This window comes from Fistularia commersonii, chromosome 15 (genome assembly GCF_037954325.1).
Source record: "Fistularia commersonii isolate RoL2024-O1a breed Wild chromosome 15, RoL_Fcom_v1.0, whole genome shotgun sequence".
In the NCBI taxonomy this organism is placed as follows: Eukaryota; Metazoa; Chordata; class Actinopteri; order Syngnathiformes; family Fistulariidae; genus Fistularia; species Fistularia commersonii.
Window position 1 is genome coordinate 8,047,217 of NC_141298.1, and position 21,800 is coordinate 8,069,016.

Sequence of the window (21,800 nt, forward strand, 5' to 3'; positions counted from 1 at the left end):
GCCATTTATTCACATTCATCCAACGAAAAACAAACTAGCTATATGCGATAAGAACGCTCGTATGTCCCCGTACAAGCGCAGGCTTATTTCACTCATTAAATTTTCCACTTTCAAGCTAGTAAAATATTCGTTTTTCTGCCCCACCCAACACCCACCTGTGTAAATCTGGGGCATTATGTTAGAGCTGCACAGGGATTATTTGATTAAGTCCCAATGTCCTCCAGCCGCTACTTCCTAATTAGTCATGTCTGAGTTTGTTAGAGAAGCAAAAATTCTTTTTTTGTTTCCCCGCTGCACACTTCAGATTGTTGTCAAGTGCTTTTCCTACCGCTCAGGGCAGGAAGTTACTATATGTGAAAACTCCGATTTGAATATGTGATGTGTAGAGCTCAAAATGCACCATATGTGACCACAGGAAGACATAGGGTCATTTGAAATATTTATATTTACTGTATAAAACTTGTCTCCATATGGCATTTAAATAAGTGGGTGGTTGTATTTCTCTATATCTGGCATCCATGTTTGCAGCACTTTGTTAGGAAATTTAATGAATTTCATGAAATTTAATGAATGAATGACTATTCTTTAAAATTCATATTTTTTTCTTCTTTTTTTTCTTCCATTTGCTGTTCCAAAATGACCTAGAAAATGTTTTTTTTCCAGGTCACCTGGGGATATTGTCTATTATAAACGTCGATGGCCTTGTAGTTTGTTACAAACTTATTCTTTAGGGGAAGGGGTTTCAGTTTTGCCAGTTTTCCTCCGAACAAAAGCTAATAAACACCTTCCGAAAGCCCCTCTCCCAGCCTTCCTCCCTCCCTTCCTTCTGTGGCGGCCGGCTGCCTGGATGACCAGCAGTCCAGCATGGAGGCGGGAAGGAGGGCCGTCTGTGCCCAAGCCCCGCCACCTGGCCGCCCAGAGGGGAAGGGGGGCAGGGAGGGCGACGGACTGGAGGAAACAGGTCAGTGGGGGGAAAAAAAAAAAAAAAAAAGACAGAAAATATTTCCCCTTTTTCTTTTGTTTACCCATCTCTTTCTCTCGACATCCCGTGTTTCTGGCATTGATGCGCGTAGGCTCGTCGACAGCTGAACCTACAGTACCCCCGCCCTTCGCTTTCCACCTCTTCGGTGAGTAATTATCTCCTCGGGCGCTAATGATTGGACGGCGGCTGTAATATCCCAATATTAACCTGATTAAGACTCGGTATGAGATGCTGCGGCGTAAACAGTCGTTCCTGATTAGCCCGAGCGCGATAAGGTCAGACTCACAACAAGTCATAATCAGAGTTCTGTTGTTGGAGAGTATCTTTTACATTATTTGGATCAAAGAGGGAAGCGTTGGGCGGGGTCGGACAGCAGCAGCTAAGAGGGGTTGAACACTCTTCTCACTCGTAATCATGAACACTATTATATATTTACCCCCTCTGTGCCTCCACTTTGTGCGACTGGCTTTGTCTACTTTGGCGATGCGGGAAGAGACCAGGATACAAGTGAAGGCATAACAGCTGTACTGGCCAAAGCCCAAGAAAACCTTTGTTCCCAAACTTGAGACTATTTGAATGTCCAAAGTGTACTCAAGTGTATTTGTCTACATTGGTGGCGCAAGAGAAGACCAGCTTACTAACAAAGGTGACACAGTCACGCCGTCCAAATCCTAAAAAAACTTTTTTCCAAACTCCAGACTGTTTGAAAGTCCAAATGGTACTCAAGTGACTTTGTGTACCTTGGCGGCACAAGTGATGACCAGGTTACCAGCGAACCAAAGGTCCAGAACATCGTTTCTTTTGTTTTGTTTTTTTTTCCCCAAACTCAAGACTATTTGAAAAGTCCAAATGGTACTCATGTGACTTTGTCTACTGTGGCAGCGCAAGAGAAGACCAGGAGGCAAGGGAAGGCATTATAGCCGGACTGTCCAAATCCCCCAAACATCCTTTTTTTTCCAAACTAGAGACTGTTTGAAACTCCAAATGGTACTCAACTGGAACTCAGGTGATGGTTTATGATAATAATGCCAGGATGTGTTGCTGTACGGTATGGGATATTGTACTTGGCCGCAAGAGTCATTCAGAGAGGATTTGCATTTCGCACAACTCTGTGAGAAGGATTTGTCAGATCTTTGGCCCAAACAAGATTACTAAAAGCTGACCTAATGTAACTGCATCATCCCAGAGATCAAGAGAAGTCTCAAGTCTCAAGAAGTCTCACTGTGACAGAACAGACGAGCAGACCCCTCTAGGAGTTGGCGGATCAGACTAAAAATGCAGAGGCAACAGATAAATCCATACAAAATGCTTTATTGTCAGCTTGGAGGCAAACTCAAGCAACAAAATGTCCACCAAACATACATACATTTTTGTTAACTACAAAAAGAAATAGTGTTTAGAAAAAAAAGGAAAGAAAACGTACAAATCCAACGTGATCCAAACTGTCTCCATGTCCCAAGAACACTTGCTAAGTCACCTTAGTCACTAAGTCACCAGGGACACCTACGCAACAAGATGAAAAAACGTCCTGCCCCGACACACAACTAGACGGACATACCTATAGGAGGTAGTCGGCAGCGTTCCCACATGAAAGGGGGAATGCATAACAATCGACAAACCTAAGCAATGACAAAACAAGCAATGAAGTATCAAAAGGACATTTCTAAATGCTCAAACAGGAGCCTGTCACCAACACATTACAATGATGCATAAAGGGATCGAACGGAGACGGCTTGATCAGAGCACCCTTTTGCCTCCGGGGGGACCCGTCACCAGCAAGGAACACTACAAAAAGTTAAGCACTTTCACCCCCGTGTGCCCAGTTGGCACGCGAACCAAATTGGAAACCACAAGGAAAGCAAAGACCTGTATGCCCAGGAACAACATGGCGAAGGACCGTTCCCTCAGAGCCAAAGGAGGCTGAGTTTTTTTTTTTTTTTTTGTGGCCGCAGAATTCAAGTGCCTGAACATGAACTAGAGAAGTGGAGAAGTGCCATTGCAGAATTATGTCCCAAAAAACAATTTCTTGAAGAATCTTGCAATTTTACCAATAACAGGTTGCCGTTTGCCTGGCTGTACCATTTTTAAGTTTAAAAGAAGTCTGCCTTTGCTTCATCCCTCCATCTTTGGATATAATGTTTGTATCTCTTTCTGAATTAGGTGGTTCTTCTGCTGTTTACTTCCATGCCAAGGGTAGATTCCGAACGCTCCAAGCCTTTGGCTGGGATGTTCACTGAAATTGTACAGATTCTGATGTTTTTGGGTTCCTGTAATAGTCAGCGAGGCAACAACAGAACAGCCAGCATGGAACTTAAACATTAATACTCCTCCTGCAAGTTTCGGTCAGCCGAACCTGTTACCGTCAACTTATTATTATTTTTTTTTTTACATTCCCCGCTGTCCTCCTGCCATCATGATGCATCCCTATCTCCTCCGGTGGTGGACGGGCTGCGGACGCCAGACTGGAAACTGCAGGGAAAGGTCTGGGGTTCACGTGAGCATCTGACCGATAGGAGGCTAAGTTCTGATAACATATGTGCTGAAAAAGAGGCCAGCGTAACATAAAAAAGGGGGGATTTATAATATTGAATATTATAAAATGAGGAGGTGACATGTCACATCTTTGCATTATTATTTCACCCTCTGTCAGATGTATTTTTTTGTTTTTTCGAAGCAATGCCAGACAACAGATAGATAGCGAACAGATCTTTCAGGACAGAAGTAAGCCCAGCGATTCCACTGCAGACTGAGTCGAGCTTTTCGTTACAATGAGGTGGGATTTAGGAGGGATTCTATTTACTGTCAGCAAGACATTGATTTCATGTTTAAAGAGAAAAAAGCTATAATTAAAGAGCAAAAACGAATTTAATCGTCAAACGGAGGCGTCGTAGCTGAATATGACTGCAGGTGACTCTGATGCTGGATCTGGTGAGTCAATGAGAGGGACTACCAACCAATGCAATGTGCCAACAGCTAGCATCTAAGGGCTAAAATGGTAATGTTAGTATTCATTAAAAAACATCAGAATAAAAGAACAAATAACATACATAATGTGTACATATACCTATTTTAGTACTAAAGAAGAAGTTGTATGACAATGTTCAGGGATGCCTTATGTCCATATGGTTGCCACTACCAACCAACAAAGACCAGCAGCAGATAGCATCAGTGAGCTGAAATGCTAATATTTGATTCATGCATTACCCCTGTAAAAAAAAGTTTACAAATAAATTATCTGTAAATATTTCTAAATATTAATCTTTATATCAGACCTTGTATGACAATGTTCATCAAGGGAGGTTGATGGCCGTGAGTCTACAAGCATAAAAAAGCACCAGTAAGCTATAAATGCTAAAGTTCGTATTCCTGATAAAAAACGTTTCTCAACCAAAAGGAAAAATAAAAATATCATGTGGATTTATTATATATATATATATAAAATGTATTTTTTTTCAAAATATTTTCTCATTCTTTCTTCTCTGTCCATGTGGTTACATCTAACTGATCGCCTATTTTAGGTCTGGGTTATTGATCAGATAACGATAATACTCCAGCCAATACCCCGCCCCACACATTCCCCCCGATGGTTAAACACACAAAGTCGTGTCCGTCCTGTCATTAGACCAGACCTCTTCCTCCCCCCAACACTTTTGCCCCTTAATTATTTTCTGACTCTTGAGGAGTCGACACCTGGTCCAGAGGTCAAACTGTGAGGCCAGGTGAAACTAAACTCACCATATTGCCTCCTCCGCACCCCCCACCCCCATCCCGCCCCCGCCCTCGGGCCCATAATAGTGCTCCGGCCCCTCCTATGCTACCCCTCAAACGCACCCCACCCCTGCCGCTTGAGCCACCTGCGATATTAACTCCCGGCTCAGTTGGGAAAGGATGGGAGGGAAGAATTAGAATTAACTTCATGGCTAAGTGGATCGGATGTCGGCGTGAAGACCGGGAGGCGTTAAATTGAAACTTTATTTTAAGGCAGCAGAAGAGAAGCATATGTGTTATGGGGGAGGAAGAGGAGGGTCTTGAGCGTGGTGAAGGGGAGGCCTTTGTCTCAGCGGCTGCCGTCGACCTTCTTGGTGAAACCTTTTTGTCTTGGAGTCTTGTCTTGTAGCAAAGTGTCAGGCGAAGAGTATATTCAAATTTTAAAAGCCATAACACCATAACTGTTATATTTATATATATATATATATATATATATATATATATGTGTAGTAACAGTAGTTATAGTTATATTGTTATATAGATAAGATGTACATACATTTTATTTTTATTGAGTCTGAAAAAACACATAAAGAAATGCATAGATTTATTTGTAAGTTAAGAATGCTTTGTGAAAGAGTCGATGAATAAAGGGAGTTATTTGTGAAGAAATAAATACACAAATAAGCATATATCTAAATAAATCTAACTTTGAATAGAGATATAGGGATTTTTTTTGTGAATTAATGGGTGAATAAAACTGGAAAAATCAGTTAACAGAAAAGAATGGATGGAAAATTTAAAAAATAATTACATTTTTGAATAAATGAAATTATCCAAAATAAAAATAACACAACTTTAAATTTATGTAAAAGATGAATTAAAAAATGCAATTTCCAATAAAGAAATGTGTCGATAAGGTAGTAGTTAGATGAACAAATACCTTATTTAATTATTCATTTTGCATTTATAAATGCAACCAAAAATAGATAGATCAATCGATTTTTAATTTGTCTAATGCTGATTCTATGCACAGCTCATCGTACTCCCACAACTCTTAAAGTATGTAAATATTTTCCATGCCTGACAGGAGATTTCAGATCGAAAGATAGAAAGCCAGGTTTTTTAAAAGGAAAAACTCATGTCACTCCAATTCTGTTGATTTTTTTTTTTTTTTTTTCTCAAAAAGAAAATCCAATGGCTTTTCAAAATACTCCCACATCATCCCCTTCATTGACCTGGGGGACCCAAACGCTCAAAGAGTCAACGTGTCACAAAAAAGGAAAAAAAAAAGTTCTTGCCATGGAATCTGTCATCTCCACTACATTCTTCTGCTATTGAATTGGAATTGCTGACCTTTAGCCCCTCCGAGTCAACATCAGATATGTGAAGAATGGCACGTGGGGATTAGTGCAGAGTCTGGCCTTGAAAATGTTCCCATTGTCATCATTGCAATCAAATAAAGATTCTTTTCAGCATAATTTGTACATCTTTTTGCTAAAGCTGATTATTTTCAATTTTTGTCAGTAAAAGTGCCATTTTTTTTTCCCTATACACTGTAGGAACCTGGGACTTCAAGTTCCTAGGATCATGCCCTTACCTATAGTTTCATAGGAAGTCATGTGACGTCGGTGATTGGTGGAACTCATCGGCAACGGGCATTACCAGATACTCCTTGTGGACCCACATCTTAATAAAGATTATTTCTCCAACTGTCCAAAAACATGGACTCGGTTCAGTGGAGACCATAAATTGCCCGTGTGACTGGATCACCAGCCAAAAATGCATAATAACGAATGAAAAAAACATATATAAGTCGCACTGGGATATAAGTCGCATTTTGGGGGGAAATTTATTTGATAAAATCCAACACCAAGAATAGACATTTCATCTTGAAAGGCATTTTAAGATAAAATAGAAATAGAATAGAGAACAACAGGCTGAATAAGTATAGCCTATATGACGCATAAACTGAGAACGTGCCTGGTAGGCTATGTTAACGTAACATATTACGGTAAGAGACGTTCGAATAACTATAGCATATAGCACATGCTACAACCAAACAATCAGTGTCACTCTTAATCACTGAATCCAATGAAATCTTATTTTTCGGTGTCACTTCTTAACAACTCCCCCAACTCCGAAGGTAGACATTGCGCCGCTTCCTCATCTACCGGTACGACGCTTATGTCCGAGTCATCGTCACATGCAGTTCCAATTATTCCAGCTTTTTTGGATCCCGACAGGATGGCGTCCTTGCTCTGATAGAGAGCCGATTGGGTTGCATGAAGCGGTAACACCAGGAAGGTCCTCCCGCAAAGTCGTTTATATTAATCTCCTTGGCAACTACCTGGGTGTGAAGACGCAACTGTACTGTTGACAAGCCTCTCCCGGCAGCACGTTGTTCAAGCACCCATGTGTGAACTCGTTCCTCTTGCTGGGCCCACTTAGCTTTTAGCCCGCGATTATCTTTTTTAGTTTTCTTCATATCAATAAGAGTAACCTCTGTTTGCTGCCAGTCCCTTACAAGTTTCTCACTAACTTCAAACTTTCTTTCTGCTACTCGATTGTTGTTTTCGGCTGCATATTTCTCTACTTCTGGTTTGTAACCTGCAGAATATGATTTTCTTTTCAGTGCCATTTTCGCTCAGCCCTTCTCAGTTGTTTTTATAGAAATTTATTGAAATGATCAATTTTCACAGGTAGCATCTTTTTTCACAACGCAGTTCTGCCATGACCCACCCCGCTGAATTTTGAATGGTTGGTGTGTGTGTGTGACGATCGCTGACATACAAGACACACGCAAACACATACAGACACACATCAGAGCAAGAGAGCTCAATAATTTCACACATAAGTCGCGCCAGAGTATAAGTTGCACCCCCGGCCAAACTATGACAAAAACTGCGACTTATAATCCAAAAAATACGGTATGTCTCTGTATGACATGCAAATGAGAGCAAGAATGAATGTTGATGTATATATGTCATGAATAGGAGACTGAAGGTGGTATGTATCTACATGATGCATGAATGAATGAGTGAATAGTTGTATGTCTCTATATGACTGGTGAATGTGGGACCCTATATGGGGACTGAATGAGAGAGTGAATGGTGATATGTATCTAAATTTACATGAATTTTTGAATGAATGAATTAATGAATGAATGAATAAGCACAGAGTTGACCAAGGTGGGGCTTTTCACCCGCCAAAAATAAAAATAAAACACTTAAACACAATCTTTACTGTGGTCCCTTGCTGCCTTTGAGAATGCAAAATTAATATGTTTCCCCTGGAGAAGACTACTTCCTGGAGCTAAATAGGAGCAATTCTAGTGTTTCTTAGTCTGGAAACAGCTTAAAGATCTTCTCCATTTCATCTGACGGGATAATCAACTTGTTTTCAGTCGATATACTTACAAATAAGTGCCGCTTCCTTGAGCCAGTAGTAGATTATGTACATACATGTATATTTACATTAGGTATAGAGGCTAATCACAGCGGCGTTGCAGGTAATTTCATGGCGCGTCCCAGCATGCACCTGTTAAATGGGCCTTATCATTAAGTGTGTACGTGGCGGCGGCGGAGGCGTCTCCGGAGGGAATTTCAAAACGCCGTTTGTTGTTACGCCGCTTTTCCGGAGGCGCCGTAATGATCTACTTTATGCTAATCGGGCGATTACTTGTGAATAAAAAAGTCTGCCTATAAACTGGGGGTCGTGATAGCCGTGATAAAGTAATTACGCAAGCAATGTTTTTTTTTGTTTTTGTTGTTTTTCCTTCGGGCATGTGTGTGAGTGTGTGTGTGTGATGACAAGTGTCCTAATAGGCACATTTAACTAAAAAATTCATTCCTGGATTAAACTTTTTTTTTTTTTTCAACATTTTCCCAGAATGCTATTTAAATAAGACAGCAGACTCTTTAAGCAATGAGGTGAATTCACGGTTGCATCATCCATCACTTTCATGCTTGGCTACTCCGCCGTTCTGCTTGGTCTCCCCGTCGTCGCGCTAACTGAAACCGTCAGCCAGCGAGCTGCGGTGCGGGAGTTATGTTTCTCAAGAGAAGCCCTTTTTTAGTATTTCTTTTTTTTTCTATGAAACGTCCGTGTAACATTGCGACAATGCTAACTCCACATCGGAAAGACATCAATTTTAAAACTGTGGGAAGTTGGTTTTAGGGTCTAAAATTGGGACAAAGTTGCTGCATACCAAGTCCGTCACCTTAGAGATTTTTTTCTTAATGAATTAACTACAGAAAAAAAGTCTCTTGTTAAAAAGTTTTCTACATTTTAATTTATTTTTGCAATGGGGAACTTTTGTCCGTGATCAAGTTCCAGGGAGAGCCATTACATTGACCCACGATATGTTAGCATGACGCTGGTTTAAGGGGAATTTAAACTTCCACAGGAACGTAAAAACAAAACCACACTTCAATGCTAAACCTCAGTAGGGCGCTAATGCTAACATTAGCAGGCCGCTAATGATCGCAAAATGCAAGTCCCTGTTAGAATAAATCAACCAATCAGCATTCTACTCATTATTTGGTCTGTCAGAGAATGATAATAAACAAAAGTTTTAAATTTAAGCTAGCATATATTTATTCAAACAAATATATTAGTTAAGTACAAGGCCTCCAATTAATTCAATTACTTCTGTTCCTTGTATGTACTTGGTCAATTTATTTTGATAACAGCACTGCTGTACCTTGATGTAATGTGACAGAAACACCAAGGTCACATTGTAAAGGCACTATTTCTAAGTTAAAGACACTCGAATCCCAGAAGAACAAGGTTCTCAGACACTTTTAGATGACAGGATCAATAGTCGCTTTCACATTGTCGAACTTTTAGTGGTTCCTTGAACCTCTTCGAAAAATAGTCAGTTTCTTGGTGCATTGGGGTGGCGGAGGAACCAGGGACCGCGGACTTTGAGTTCTGAGAATGGATGAATTTGGATGAACTCATTAGCCGTCCACGTTACTGAATACATCTTACAGTCGCTGTTTTGGCAACAAAATAGGATATTTGCTGCCTGTGGTGGGGTACTTGCTGGAAACCCCATTCTGTACTGTTCTTAGAACTGGTCCTTTCAAAAGCAGTTAAATTGCGATTATTCTTGCTTTGAGGTCGCAAAGCAGTCAGGGCTGGGAATAAAATCTGCCTCTAAACAGGAGGATTATGATTGTCGTAATCAAGTAATTACACAGGTGGAAAGTTTTTTGATGTTTTTTTGTCCTTAGGGCTGTGCGCGGTGCATCCATGCACTTGCATTTGAGCTCAACCACTAAAAAAGTCCCTTTTTTTTTTCTTCAAGAGAGGAGTCGGGGTTGTTAAATCATATTCAAATAAGACGGGAGTAACCAGGGACTATTTAAGCAATAAGACAAATTGCATCATCCTTCACCTCATGCCCGGCCAGAAACTCGCTGTCATGAATTTCTCCACCTCGACCCCCTTTCGCTTCGCCCTCTTTTTTGTTCTGTCGGCACTGCCGACAGAAACCCAGCGCCGCTCCGCCACGTGTGTCCTCTTCATGATCCTGCGCTCAGACATGAATAATGCCGACGACCGCACGCGTTTGGCTTCGACTCTACAGGCCCCCTTTGGGGCTCCCACTGTCAGGGTTTTTCAGTTGCCCGGGGCAACGGACGCTACGGAAACCAGTGACTGTGGGTGAAACTCAGAAGCAAAAGACGGGTCGCAACGCCGCTTCCTTCTATGGGGCGGTGGTGATTCCTGACACAATTATCGGGGGGGGGACTATAGCAATCATGACTAATATGACCCTTTAAATAGAGAAATTAACAGACAACTAGACAATTATCAGAATTTGGCTTTGTCTCGTCAAAATGACAAAGCAATTGCAACCTATGGGTCGCAAGATAAATACAAAGTTGATCCCTCGAGGAAATAAATTTCAAGCAAGGTACATCTAAGATAGTCCATTATCTCCGTTGACCAGAGTGGACTGACCGTCCATTTATAGAAGAATAGTTTGTTCACCTTCAGATTTCACTGAATTTGAAGAGAGAAGCTCTCATGTCAAAATCTTCTTGTCGTGGCAACTGGACTTGTAGCCCTTTCAACCCTCATCTGAGAGGCTTCTTCAGTTCTAATGGCCTGTGGGGAGTTTCTGAATACATCTGCCAGCGTTGTAGGCGGGTGTATGTTATGGTGGCTTGTTATGTAAATGGAAGAATTGATCGGCAGAAAGTTTTCTGCTAATGGTGTCGTTCATTGGGGACAAAGGAGCAACTTTTGGGGCTAACCTGGACTGGAAACCTTTTGGATCACAGGAACTGAGGTTCATGTGGAAGTTATTGCGTTGATCCCAGCACGGCGCTATATGTTGGTGAAAGACGGTCTGTTTTGACGAAGAAGTTCATTAAAACTGGAGAAGCCTCTTGAATGAGTTGAAACATCTTCATGTGAAGAAATTCCAGTTGCCACGACAAGAAGATTTTGACATGAATTCACCATGACCCGGATGACTGAGAACCTCCACAGACACAAAGAGAGAAACCTGTTTCACTTTGGCTGTACGACTAAAGCACATATGTGCAAGCCTGAGAAGGTTCAGCTATGACGAAAGCACGTACATGCAACCCCTTGAACCCATTGGGAAGGCATTGAAGTATCTGTTTTGTGAAGGAAAGAAAAATGATTTGACATGAGAGTCTCTGAGAGAACTTTGAGAGAAGACAGAAAATGACCCGAAAAAGGGGTGGTTCCCCACAGGCCAGCACTGCATGCTGGTTGGATGTTACATTGGATGTTACAGAGAAATGCTGTAACAGTGGTAGAATGGGATTTTAAAAATGTCCTTCCTTTCTGCGCTTTGGTGGTGTATCACCTAGATCGTACTTTTGAACAAACTGCCCTGATACACACCATCATATACACAAAAAAATAAATAAAAAAATGTATATATATATATATATATATGTATCAAACTGTTTGGCAATATACATACACATATTTTGCCAAACAGATTCTTGTCATTAATATTTATAGACCCTTTTTTTTTTTTTTTTTTTTTTTTTGCTGTGTGTTAATGAAACAAAACAGCCTGAAACTTTTCAGAACCAGGCAGCATTTTTTTTTTTTTTTTTAAGTTGATTTAAAATATATTGTATTGTCTTTATTACATTTATTTGTTCCTGGTCATCTCTCCCGATTTATTTATTTCATATTTGAGACCATTCAATTTCCACCAGGATCAATTATCCTTGTATATATATGTATGTATATATTCAAGGATTCATGGGGGTTTTATTAGTTTTTATTGTGTTATATATGTCATCAAACTGTTAGCTTCCACACAGGAATCACCAGCTATTTACTATCCACTGTAAAGGTGAGGCTGAGAAATTGAAATCAAATTCAGCTAAATGAAAACATGAATAAATAACAATAAGCCAACCATCCTTCCATCTTCTGCCGCTTATCCTGCACTCATGGTCGCGGGGGATGCTGGAGTCTATCCCAGCTGTCACTGTGCCACCATGCCGCGGATCAGAACATTTAAATAAAAAAAGAAAAATTCAAACTCAAGACTTTGAGTTGAACTGTCTAAATCCTTTCCTGCATGGTGACCATCCCGACCACTTAAAAATAAATTACAAAAACAAATAAAAACATGTGTTTAAACCTATTGTCCAGTAATATGTTTTTCCAAAAAAGCAGTGATAAAAATACTTAAAAAAAGTATACAGACTAATAAATAATTTAATAAATATAAAAATAAGTAAATAAATAAATAACACATTTCACAGCCGGTAGCTGCTCCGCCAATCAGACATAGCTCACCTCGCTTTGATCAAGGCATTGTTGGAAATGTGAGATGTATTTCCACCCGTGATATTAAAGTGTCCCTGAGCCCTTATTTGGCACTGATTACTTTTGTCTAAATGCTCCCGTCGGGTACACGAAACAGCGATGATAGAATCTCTATTATCAGTGTGTTTTTTTTCTTTTTTCTTTTGTCAAGTCTTGAAAAACGCATCCGCCTCAGAGCGTTCCTGCCACCGCAGCGGCCCTTGTGGAGTCAATCAACTTTTTTTTTTTTTTTTTTAACTGTAATTCCTTTTTTTTCATACAGAAACACACCTCAAAGCATTCAGCACCTTGTTGACTTCATTTCCTTATTTTTTTGGGATTCTTTCTTTTAAGCGGGATGAAGATGCCGATCTATTCTTGGCAACAATTGTATGATTACTTTGTAATGAGTTTCATTTATTTGTTAATTAATCTATTTATTCATTTTCTGTTTTTTTACGGAAGATGTTTTTTTGCCAGCCTTTGCTGTATTATTATATTATAGCTGTGTTCGACGACTGCTTTTAATTTTGATCCTTTGAAGAAGCCGAGGGGGCCGGGGAAATTTAAGGACACATCCCTAAGGAAACAATTTTGCCTGTAAACTTGTAAGACAGTTTTTTTTCCTCATTCAGAAATAAAAAAATGGCATAAGATATTGGTAGAAAAAGAGAGAACATGCGGAAACATCTGCAAAAAATACAATTGTAAAATGTAAACGTGAAAATGTATTTTTCTAAATCTATATCATAAAAAAAATATATTAGAAAGGGATGAAATAGTGGAAAATATAATTTTGATACAGAATTTTGCAGGTAAAAAAGGGAAAAATGAAATTTATATCTAATCTGTATATATATATCTATATAAATTGTATGATTTATTAAGTATTTATATATATCTGCCTATTTGTTGATTTTTTTAATTGCATGATTGCAAACTAAAATCTATATATACATATATATATATATACATCAGACTTCAATGGGCATGTCGGTGCAAGCAATCGAGGGGGTGAAGAAGTGATGAGCAGATCTGGTATGCAGGATAGGGATGCAGAGGGGCAGATGGTGGTAGATTTTGCAAAAAGGATGAAAATAACTATAGTGAACACTTTTTTCAGCAAAGACAGGAACATAGGGTTACTTATGAGAGCGGGGGTAGGAGCATTTAGGTAGACTACATCTTGTTTGGACGTGGTAACCCGAAAGAGATCAGAGACTGCAAAGTAGATGTAGGTGAGCGTTTAGCCAGACAGCATAGGATTGTGGTTTGTAAAATGACTGGTCACAGGGAAGAGCAGAGGACAACGTGGTGCAAGCTGAAAAGGGAGGAGTGTTGTAGGGTTTTCAGGGAGGAGGTGAGAAAGGCTCTGGATGGTCAGGGAGATCTTCCAGATGACTGGACAATGACAGCTAATGTTATCAGGGAGACAGGTAGGAGGGTACTTGGTGTATAATCTGGAAGGAAAGTAGAGAAGGAGACTTGGTGGTGGAATGAGGAAGTGCAGGAGTGTATACAGAGAAAGCGGTTAGCAAAGAAGAAGTGGGACACTGAGGGGATTGAAGAGAACAGACAGGAGTACAGGGAGATACAGCATGAAGCAAAGATTGATGCTGCAAAGGAAAAACAAAGGCAGTACGATGACTTGTATGCTCGGTTGGACACTAATGGAGGAGAGAAAGATCTATTCAGGTTGGTAAACCAGAGAGTTAGAGATGGAAAGGATGTACAGCAGGTCCACAATGAAGGGGATGAAGAGTGGAAAGGCAGTTGATCCTGATGATGTACCTGTGGAGGTATGGAAGTGTCCAGGAGAGGCAGTGATAGAGTTGCTGATTAGATTATTCAACAAGATCTTAGAGCGTGAGAAGATGGCTGAGGAATGGAGATTAAGTATGGTGGTGCCCATTTCTAAGAATAGGGGGGATGTGCAGAATTGTGGCAACTATCGAAGTATAAAGTTGATGAGCCGTACAATTAAGTTACGGGAAAGAGTAGTAGACTCTAGACTGAGAGCAGAAGTCAGCATTTGTGAACAGCAGTATGGCTTCATGCCTAGAAAAGGTACTACAGATGCAGTATTTGCTTTGAGAATGCTAATTCAGAAGTACAGAGAGGGCCAGATGGATCTGCATTTTGTTTTTGTAGATGTAAAAAAAGCACATGACAGGGTGCCAAGAGAGGAACCCTGGTATTGTTTGGGGATATCTGGAGTAGCAGAGAAGTAAGTCAGACTGGTGCAGGACATGTATACTAGCTGTGAGACAGTGGCGAGCTATGCTGTTAGGGTAAAAGAGAATTTTGAGGGGGTGGTGGGACTTTATCTTTGCAGTGGTAATGGACAGGCTGACAGATGAGATTAGACAGGAATCTCCATGGACCATGATGTTTGCAGATTATTCTGTGATCTGTAGTGAGTGCAGAGAACAGGTTGAGGAAAATCTAGAGGTGGAGGTATGTGCTGGAAATGAGAGGAATGAAGGTTAGTTGCAGCATGAGTGAGAGGAACTTGGTGCAACAGCGAGGCTACAGGGAGTGGAGATGAAGAAGTTGGAGGATTTCAGATACTTGGGGTCAACAGTCCAGAGCAGCGGAGAGTATGGAAAAGAGGTGAAGAGACGGGTTCAAGCAGGTTGGAATGGGTGGAGAAAACTGTCAGGGATACTATGTGACAGAAGACTATCAACCAGAATGAAAGGAAAGATGTACAAGACAGTGGTGAGACCAGCGATGCTGTATGGCCTAGAAACTGTTACAATGTTGAAAGACAGGAGGCAGAACTAGAGGTTGCTGAGGTGAAGATGCTAAGGTTCTCTTTAGTGTGACCAGGATGGATAGGATCAGGAATGAGTATATCAGAGGAAGAGCACATGTTAGATGTTTTGGAGAGAAGGTCAGAGAAGCCAGACTGACATGGTTGGGTCATGTACAGAGGAGGGATAGTGAATATATTGGTAGACGGATGCCGGAATTGGAGCTGCCAGGCAGGAGGTCTAGAAAAAGACCAAAGAGAAGATTTATGGACGTAGTGAGAGAAGATATGAAGGTAGTTGGTGTCAGGGAGGAGGATACAGAGAAGAGGGTTAAATGGAGAAGGTTTTTTCGCTGTGGTGACCCTTGAAGGGAAAATCCAAAAGAAGAAGAAGCAGAAGAAGATATATTTACATATATTTGAATGAATATGCATTTTTGGCCTTGACGTTGCAATACTCCGAGTTTTTGGGGGGTTTCGGGGGGTCGGGGACACCACCACTAAACCTGCACGGGGAAGTAAAAGCTTTTTATCGCCCCGAGGGGAAGCGAGTGTTTCCCGCTTCCTGCTCCAAACAAGATGCCATTCAACATGTTGCCGGCCACTTTCTAATCTCCTCTCTTTAGATTAAAAGCTGTCGCCAATACCTAGCGGAGTCGGCCGTTATTAAATATCACTCCGTCCCGCCTGCCGGTTGTTTATCTTTCATTATGGCAGATTTTTATTAGAAAACGCTTATGTGGATTTCTGCCGGGGCCCGACCCCCCCACCCCCCACCCCCCGCCTCCCCATCCGTCCACGGGGGTTTGATATGTAGAAGGGACATTTCCCCCATCCGTCGCTCCCTCATTTGCACACCTCTTGTTTATTAGCATCCTCGCGCTGTACAAGACGTCACGCTGGCGGCTTCTCGCTTGTCCGAATCCTCCTCGGGGACCAACTAGAACCGCTCCTTGATTAAACTTTCACCCGAACTGTCACCTGGGAGCCGAGGGGATCCTAGCCGCCCCCCCCCGCCCCGACCCGCCATTGTTTGGCGGACTGGAGGTGGACAGGCTATCTGATGAGGACCAAATGAGACTATCGAAGGAAGGAGCCACTTCCTTGGTGCGGTGGCGGCAACAAACACAAGCGCACAATGGCAGGGGGGGGGTCGGGGGTGCTGGGGGCCGCCGCACTGTTTGTCCGGGTTATAAAGTGGTTTAGTCGAAAGCTGTGGCTGTTATAAGGTGGAGGTTTATCTACACTCGCGACCCACCCCGACCCCCTCACACACACCGACCCCGGCTCAATACTTCCAGATGGCTCTGACGGGCGACTGTTTTTATCGGAAGTTCTGTGGGTATGTGTGTGCGTTTCCTTTTTAATAACACAACCGGCTGTGAACGGATCGCTCACGGATTTTTCTGCTTTCGATATCCATAGAAATATGTGTGTGTGTGTATATATTTATGCGTCTTGAGAGATCTGGGCATATTTATATCCTAAAGAAACATAAAAGCATTGACTCTTTTGTATGTATATACAAACACACACACATATATATATATATATATACAAACAAATAGCTAGATGAATAGGTCATTCAAAATAAAAATGTGAAATAAAGAGAGAATATACAAAAATACATACAAAATGAATATGTCAACCGGAATGAATATGTGCACAAAATGTAATAAATAGCCATAGTTCTTAACAAAAAAAAAAATATGTTCATACATACACATATGTAGAGAGATGCTTATATATATTGACTTGTGGGAGTAATTACAAAAAACAAAAAAAGCTTTGTTTTTTATATTAATTTGCAATCAACTCATTTACTAATACATATAAATATATGTTTACAGATTGTATAGAGACATACAACTGTTCATCTATGATAAATACACCTAGTGGGTTCATTGGAGACCATTATTGGCCCAAACGGATGTATAAAAGACTAAATGATTGTATATCGCGATATGATGAGTCAATGGTCGTGTTTCTGTATATGTGGCCCTGTGATCAGCTGGCAACCAGCACAGGATGAATCGCACCTTTTGCCAAATAGCAGCTGATCCAAGCTGCATTCTGACCTTTGGATCAGTGGTGCAGATTATGAATGACTCAATGAATGCATGTCTGTATATAAACATATATGGTATATAATGTCCATTCATCCACATGTTTACGCAATCCTAGAAGCACGAAGCTGTGGACTAATTGTATGTCCCTTACCAAAAAAAAAAAAGATAAGTAAGGAAAAGGTGAATTATTCAAATCCAATAAAACCTCTATTCAAACACTTCATATTTGTTGATTTTATTCTTAAGATATCACAGTTAATATCAGTTATAGGGACAACTTAATAACAATAAATCGTTAATGAAACATTTTGATATTTTTTAAGCACATCAAAATATATATTATAAATGCAAAAGTAGAGTTTAGTGTCATATTAATTTTTAGAAAGAGAACAGTATAATTCAAACCATAGTTGGCAGTGCAGCTGTGTGATCAACTATATCGACATCTCTATACGAACACTGAAGACAATGTGAAGCAGCCTAAGAAACAATATGGGAATAAAGCAGTTTTTTTTAACATGTCAACTGTTGTTATGTTCATATAATAATCTGCAATTAGATCGCAATTTTCAGTCTGAAAGGATACATCATTCTGCCCCGAATATTTTTTAGTTTTTTTTTTTAAATTTGTTTTCAAAAGCCGTGTATCCGTTCCCTGTTGTCATTGCCGCCTGGCCCGCTTTGTATTGACGGCCTGTCACGCCACTAGCAGTAGCGGACGCACGCTAGTCCCTAAATTGCAGAGTTGAAGTCAGACTGCGAGGGTGACGGAGCTCCCACTTAGGGCCCACTTTTCTTTTTCTTTTTCCTTTTTTTTTTATAACCGGCTAATAGAGAGCTGCCAGGGTTGAGGGCGACTACAGGAATCTCATTTATTATAACCCCCGGGCTGCAATCGCCATCAACATGGCGAGATGAGGAAGATTAGCGGTGGATTCACAGCACTATCCTGCTTCATCAAGTTTTGGACCAAGATTATCCCCCTCCCCCCATTTTTTAAGCTCCAATGGTAAACTGTCCCCACTCATTTCACAGCTTTTTCACCTTGCAGTTCCTTTTCACTGAGATGGCATTCACCCATTCACACACACACACTGGGCGTTCAGTGTCAGGCCCAAGGATGATGGCAGCGAGAAATTATTTTCATTTGGCAAAGTTGCAAATTTATTAAATGTGTGTGTATTTATATCTCTTTGATTATTTGGCCATTAAATTTATTCAGTTATTTTATTTATTTCGCCATTTGTTTGTTTGTTTAACTTTATAATTATTCCATTATTAGATCATTATATTTTTTATTATGTAATATAATTTATCATTATTAACTATTTATTATTTTTATGCATACATTCATTTAGGTTTTTGTTTCTTTATTAGCTTTGCTTATTTATTGATTTTTAAACGCTCATATTTTGTCCTTTTGTTATTTAACATTGTATTTATTTATCACGGGATTTTCCTATTAGCCATTTTATTTATTTAGCTATTTGTTTATTTATTTAATTTATGATTATGTTGTAATTTTTGTTTCTACATTCTTTAGCTTTTTTTTTTTAATTTAATTAGCTTATATATTTCTTCATTTATAATTTTAAATATGTATATTTTATCTTTTTGTTTATTCCACTTTTCACATACTTATTGAGCTATTTACTAATTTAGCCATTACTAATATTTACTTTGCTCATTAGCAGGTTTATTAATTTAGTTACACATTTGTCTATCTATTCATTTGGGTATCTATGTTTTATTTATATTGAAAAAAAAAAAAAACTTCTTCATGCAAATACAAACAATGAAACTTGTGATATTCTGGTCATCATGTCATGATAATTATCTTAGTAATGATACAATAAGTAGCATTGCACTTGAACTTTGCAGTAGTAGTACAACAGCAATAGTAGTCGATCGAGGGGAATAAGCAGTACCTGTAGTAGTATTAGTAGTAGTAGTAGGAGTAGGAGTAGTGCACACTGTGGTCCATCCCGGCGCATTTCAGCAGTTTTTACAATAAGGTTTGGAAATAAGGTTTTTAAAGGAAAAGTGGCAGCAGTTTATGAGTCTCTTTATTTTTATTCAAAAAAATAAATAAAATGCAAAATGTATGTTTTCTTTTCTGCAAGAAATCTTCCCGGGTTAAAAGAATAAAACAAAATAACTGACAACTTGAATTTGGAAAAAGATGTATATTTGAAGAAATAAAAGTCCCTGAAAAGTTCGAAAACAACATTATACATCTGTTATGATCTAATAAAAAAAGATATTCATATATCTATATGTATATAGACATAGATATACTGTCTCAGCCTGGAGGAGAAGACCAAGGACTGAGATTTTTCATTTTTCTGGTAATAATTGTTGTAACTAATAGGCTGTAACATAAATGCTTACATAACAAAAGGAGCGGAGGAAAAAAAAACAACACAATTTTTTTGTTATTTACATTTATATATTGAAGAGTTTAAAAATTATATCATCACCATATGAGGACTCCTGGTTATGATACTGAGGGGGTGGTACGATATCTTTTTTTTTTTTTTTTTTTGTCTTTCTTGTTGGTTTCGGTCTGATCCCAGAAATCGAAAAATGTCATTTCTCGGGGAAGAGGAGAGTCTCACAAAGAGACTCACTCGTTCATCAGTCAGTCCATTACTTCTCTCCCGGTTCCGTAATGACTGATTGTTCAGGGATCGAGGGTCACTGATGGCCAGGGTTGATAGTTTCTCACCCTCGTTTCCTCCCGGACCACTTTTGATTTACATCACGGTTGCTGCCACCGCCATCAACGTCACCGCCATCTGTGTCTCGCCACCGGTGACAAAAGCGACAGCTCTGTTTTTTTTTTTTTTTGCCCTCCCTCCCAGAGACTGATTGATCCGGCTCGACCCAGAAACCGGCAGAAAGGGAGACATTATTACCTTTGTTAGGAAGCACATTTGAAAAAAAAAAAACAAGCAGGCAAGCGCGATGCTGCGACGAAGGCGCCTTCGCCAAGGCAGTTTAAAGAAAAGGAAAAAAAATAATAAATGTGAGATTAAAAAAAGAAGAAAAAAAAAAAACACCTTTGTTAAATTAAATGCCCCATTTTTTTTTTTTTTTTTTTTTTTATTGGAGTCCCGGTAGATACACCAACACCACCTCATTCATGATGTTAAGTCACAATAAAATAAATAAAATAATAATAAAAAAAGGAGGTCATGTCTGGCCTGATGACGCAGAGAAATAAAAAGTGGAAAACGGGTTAGAGGTGAAATCTTAACTTCAAAAGCGTACTTTACGCAGATAAAATGTTTTATTGTAGCGTGAGCAATGTTTATTATCATGCTGTAATGGCTCAACAACTGGCGCTTCCTTTCTCATGCAAATATTCACAGCCTTATCTTGTGGGAACAACTTAAAGAGACATGCAAAGAAAAAAAATAAGCAAAACCTTGCCCTTCAGCAGAAACACAAAGTTTCTAAACTACTTATTTGTGTTCTTTTCAGTAATATTTTTACCTCATCTTGTAGGAATAATTTGTTGACTTTTGAAAATATTAATATCATTAGATGCTGTCTTGATGGGATGACTGAACAGAAAAAAAAATGTATTTTAAGTCAATAACTCATTTTTATTGTTGTGCATCATATTATATTGTGGGAAAAACATATGACTTGTGCAAAAAAAAAAATAAACAAAAAAAATAAAACTTTGTCAAAAATTATTGGAATCAACTCAAGAACTTAATCACAGCTTGTTACAAAGTCATTTGCTATATTAAAAAAAAGGGGGAATGTGACTTTTAGTGCGTTTTGTTCTTTTCCGACGGATTCACTCCTGCATGCTATGACTTCCTAAAAGATCATTTTCCTCTACCTCTCTGTAAACATATGCTCCCATTGGCTGGAATTAAATAAAATAAAATAAAATAAAATTGAAATAAAATAAAATAGAAATAATGAAAAGAAAAGAAAAGAAGGTAAGATAAATAAGTAAATATATCCAATGTTGACCACCCCACCTGATTAAAACCATTCCTGTAAAAAAAATAAATAATAAAATTATAATAATAATACATAAGCGTCCAGATGAAACATGAGTATTTTTCTCTTGTTTGTTTTTTTTTTTTTTTTTTTTTTCAAACAGCCCTTTTAAGGTCAGTTGATAAAAAAGAATATATATACATATATTTATAAAAAGAAAATACACGGTCAGAGGTGAAATCTTTACATCAAAAAGCTCTCAACCTAAACCTTTGCGTGTGTGTGTGTGTGTGTGTGTGTGTGTGTGTGTATGTGTGTGCGTGTGTGTGCATGCATGTGTGTGTTCACTCACCCAGATGTCACGGCTGCTTCATTATTGATGGCTTTATAGCTCAGTAAATAGGTCTGAGGCCTATTTCCCCTCCTCGACTCCCATTTTTGGGGGGAAATGTGAAAACGTGGAGACTGACTGATGGACTTTGAAACACAATTATGGCGGCACAGATGG

General features: G+C 39.4%; 1 protein-coding gene and 1 pseudogene across 5 annotated transcripts in view; one reads left to right on the forward strand and one right to left on the reverse strand.

The window, feature by feature from the left end:
- cadm1a (cell adhesion molecule 1a) overlaps positions 1-21,800 on the forward strand; it is a 487,547-nt gene that overhangs the window by 103,089 nt on the left and 362,658 nt on the right. The window lies entirely within an intron of this gene.
- On the reverse strand, positions 13,685-14,417 carry LOC147226347 (uncharacterized; annotated as a pseudogene).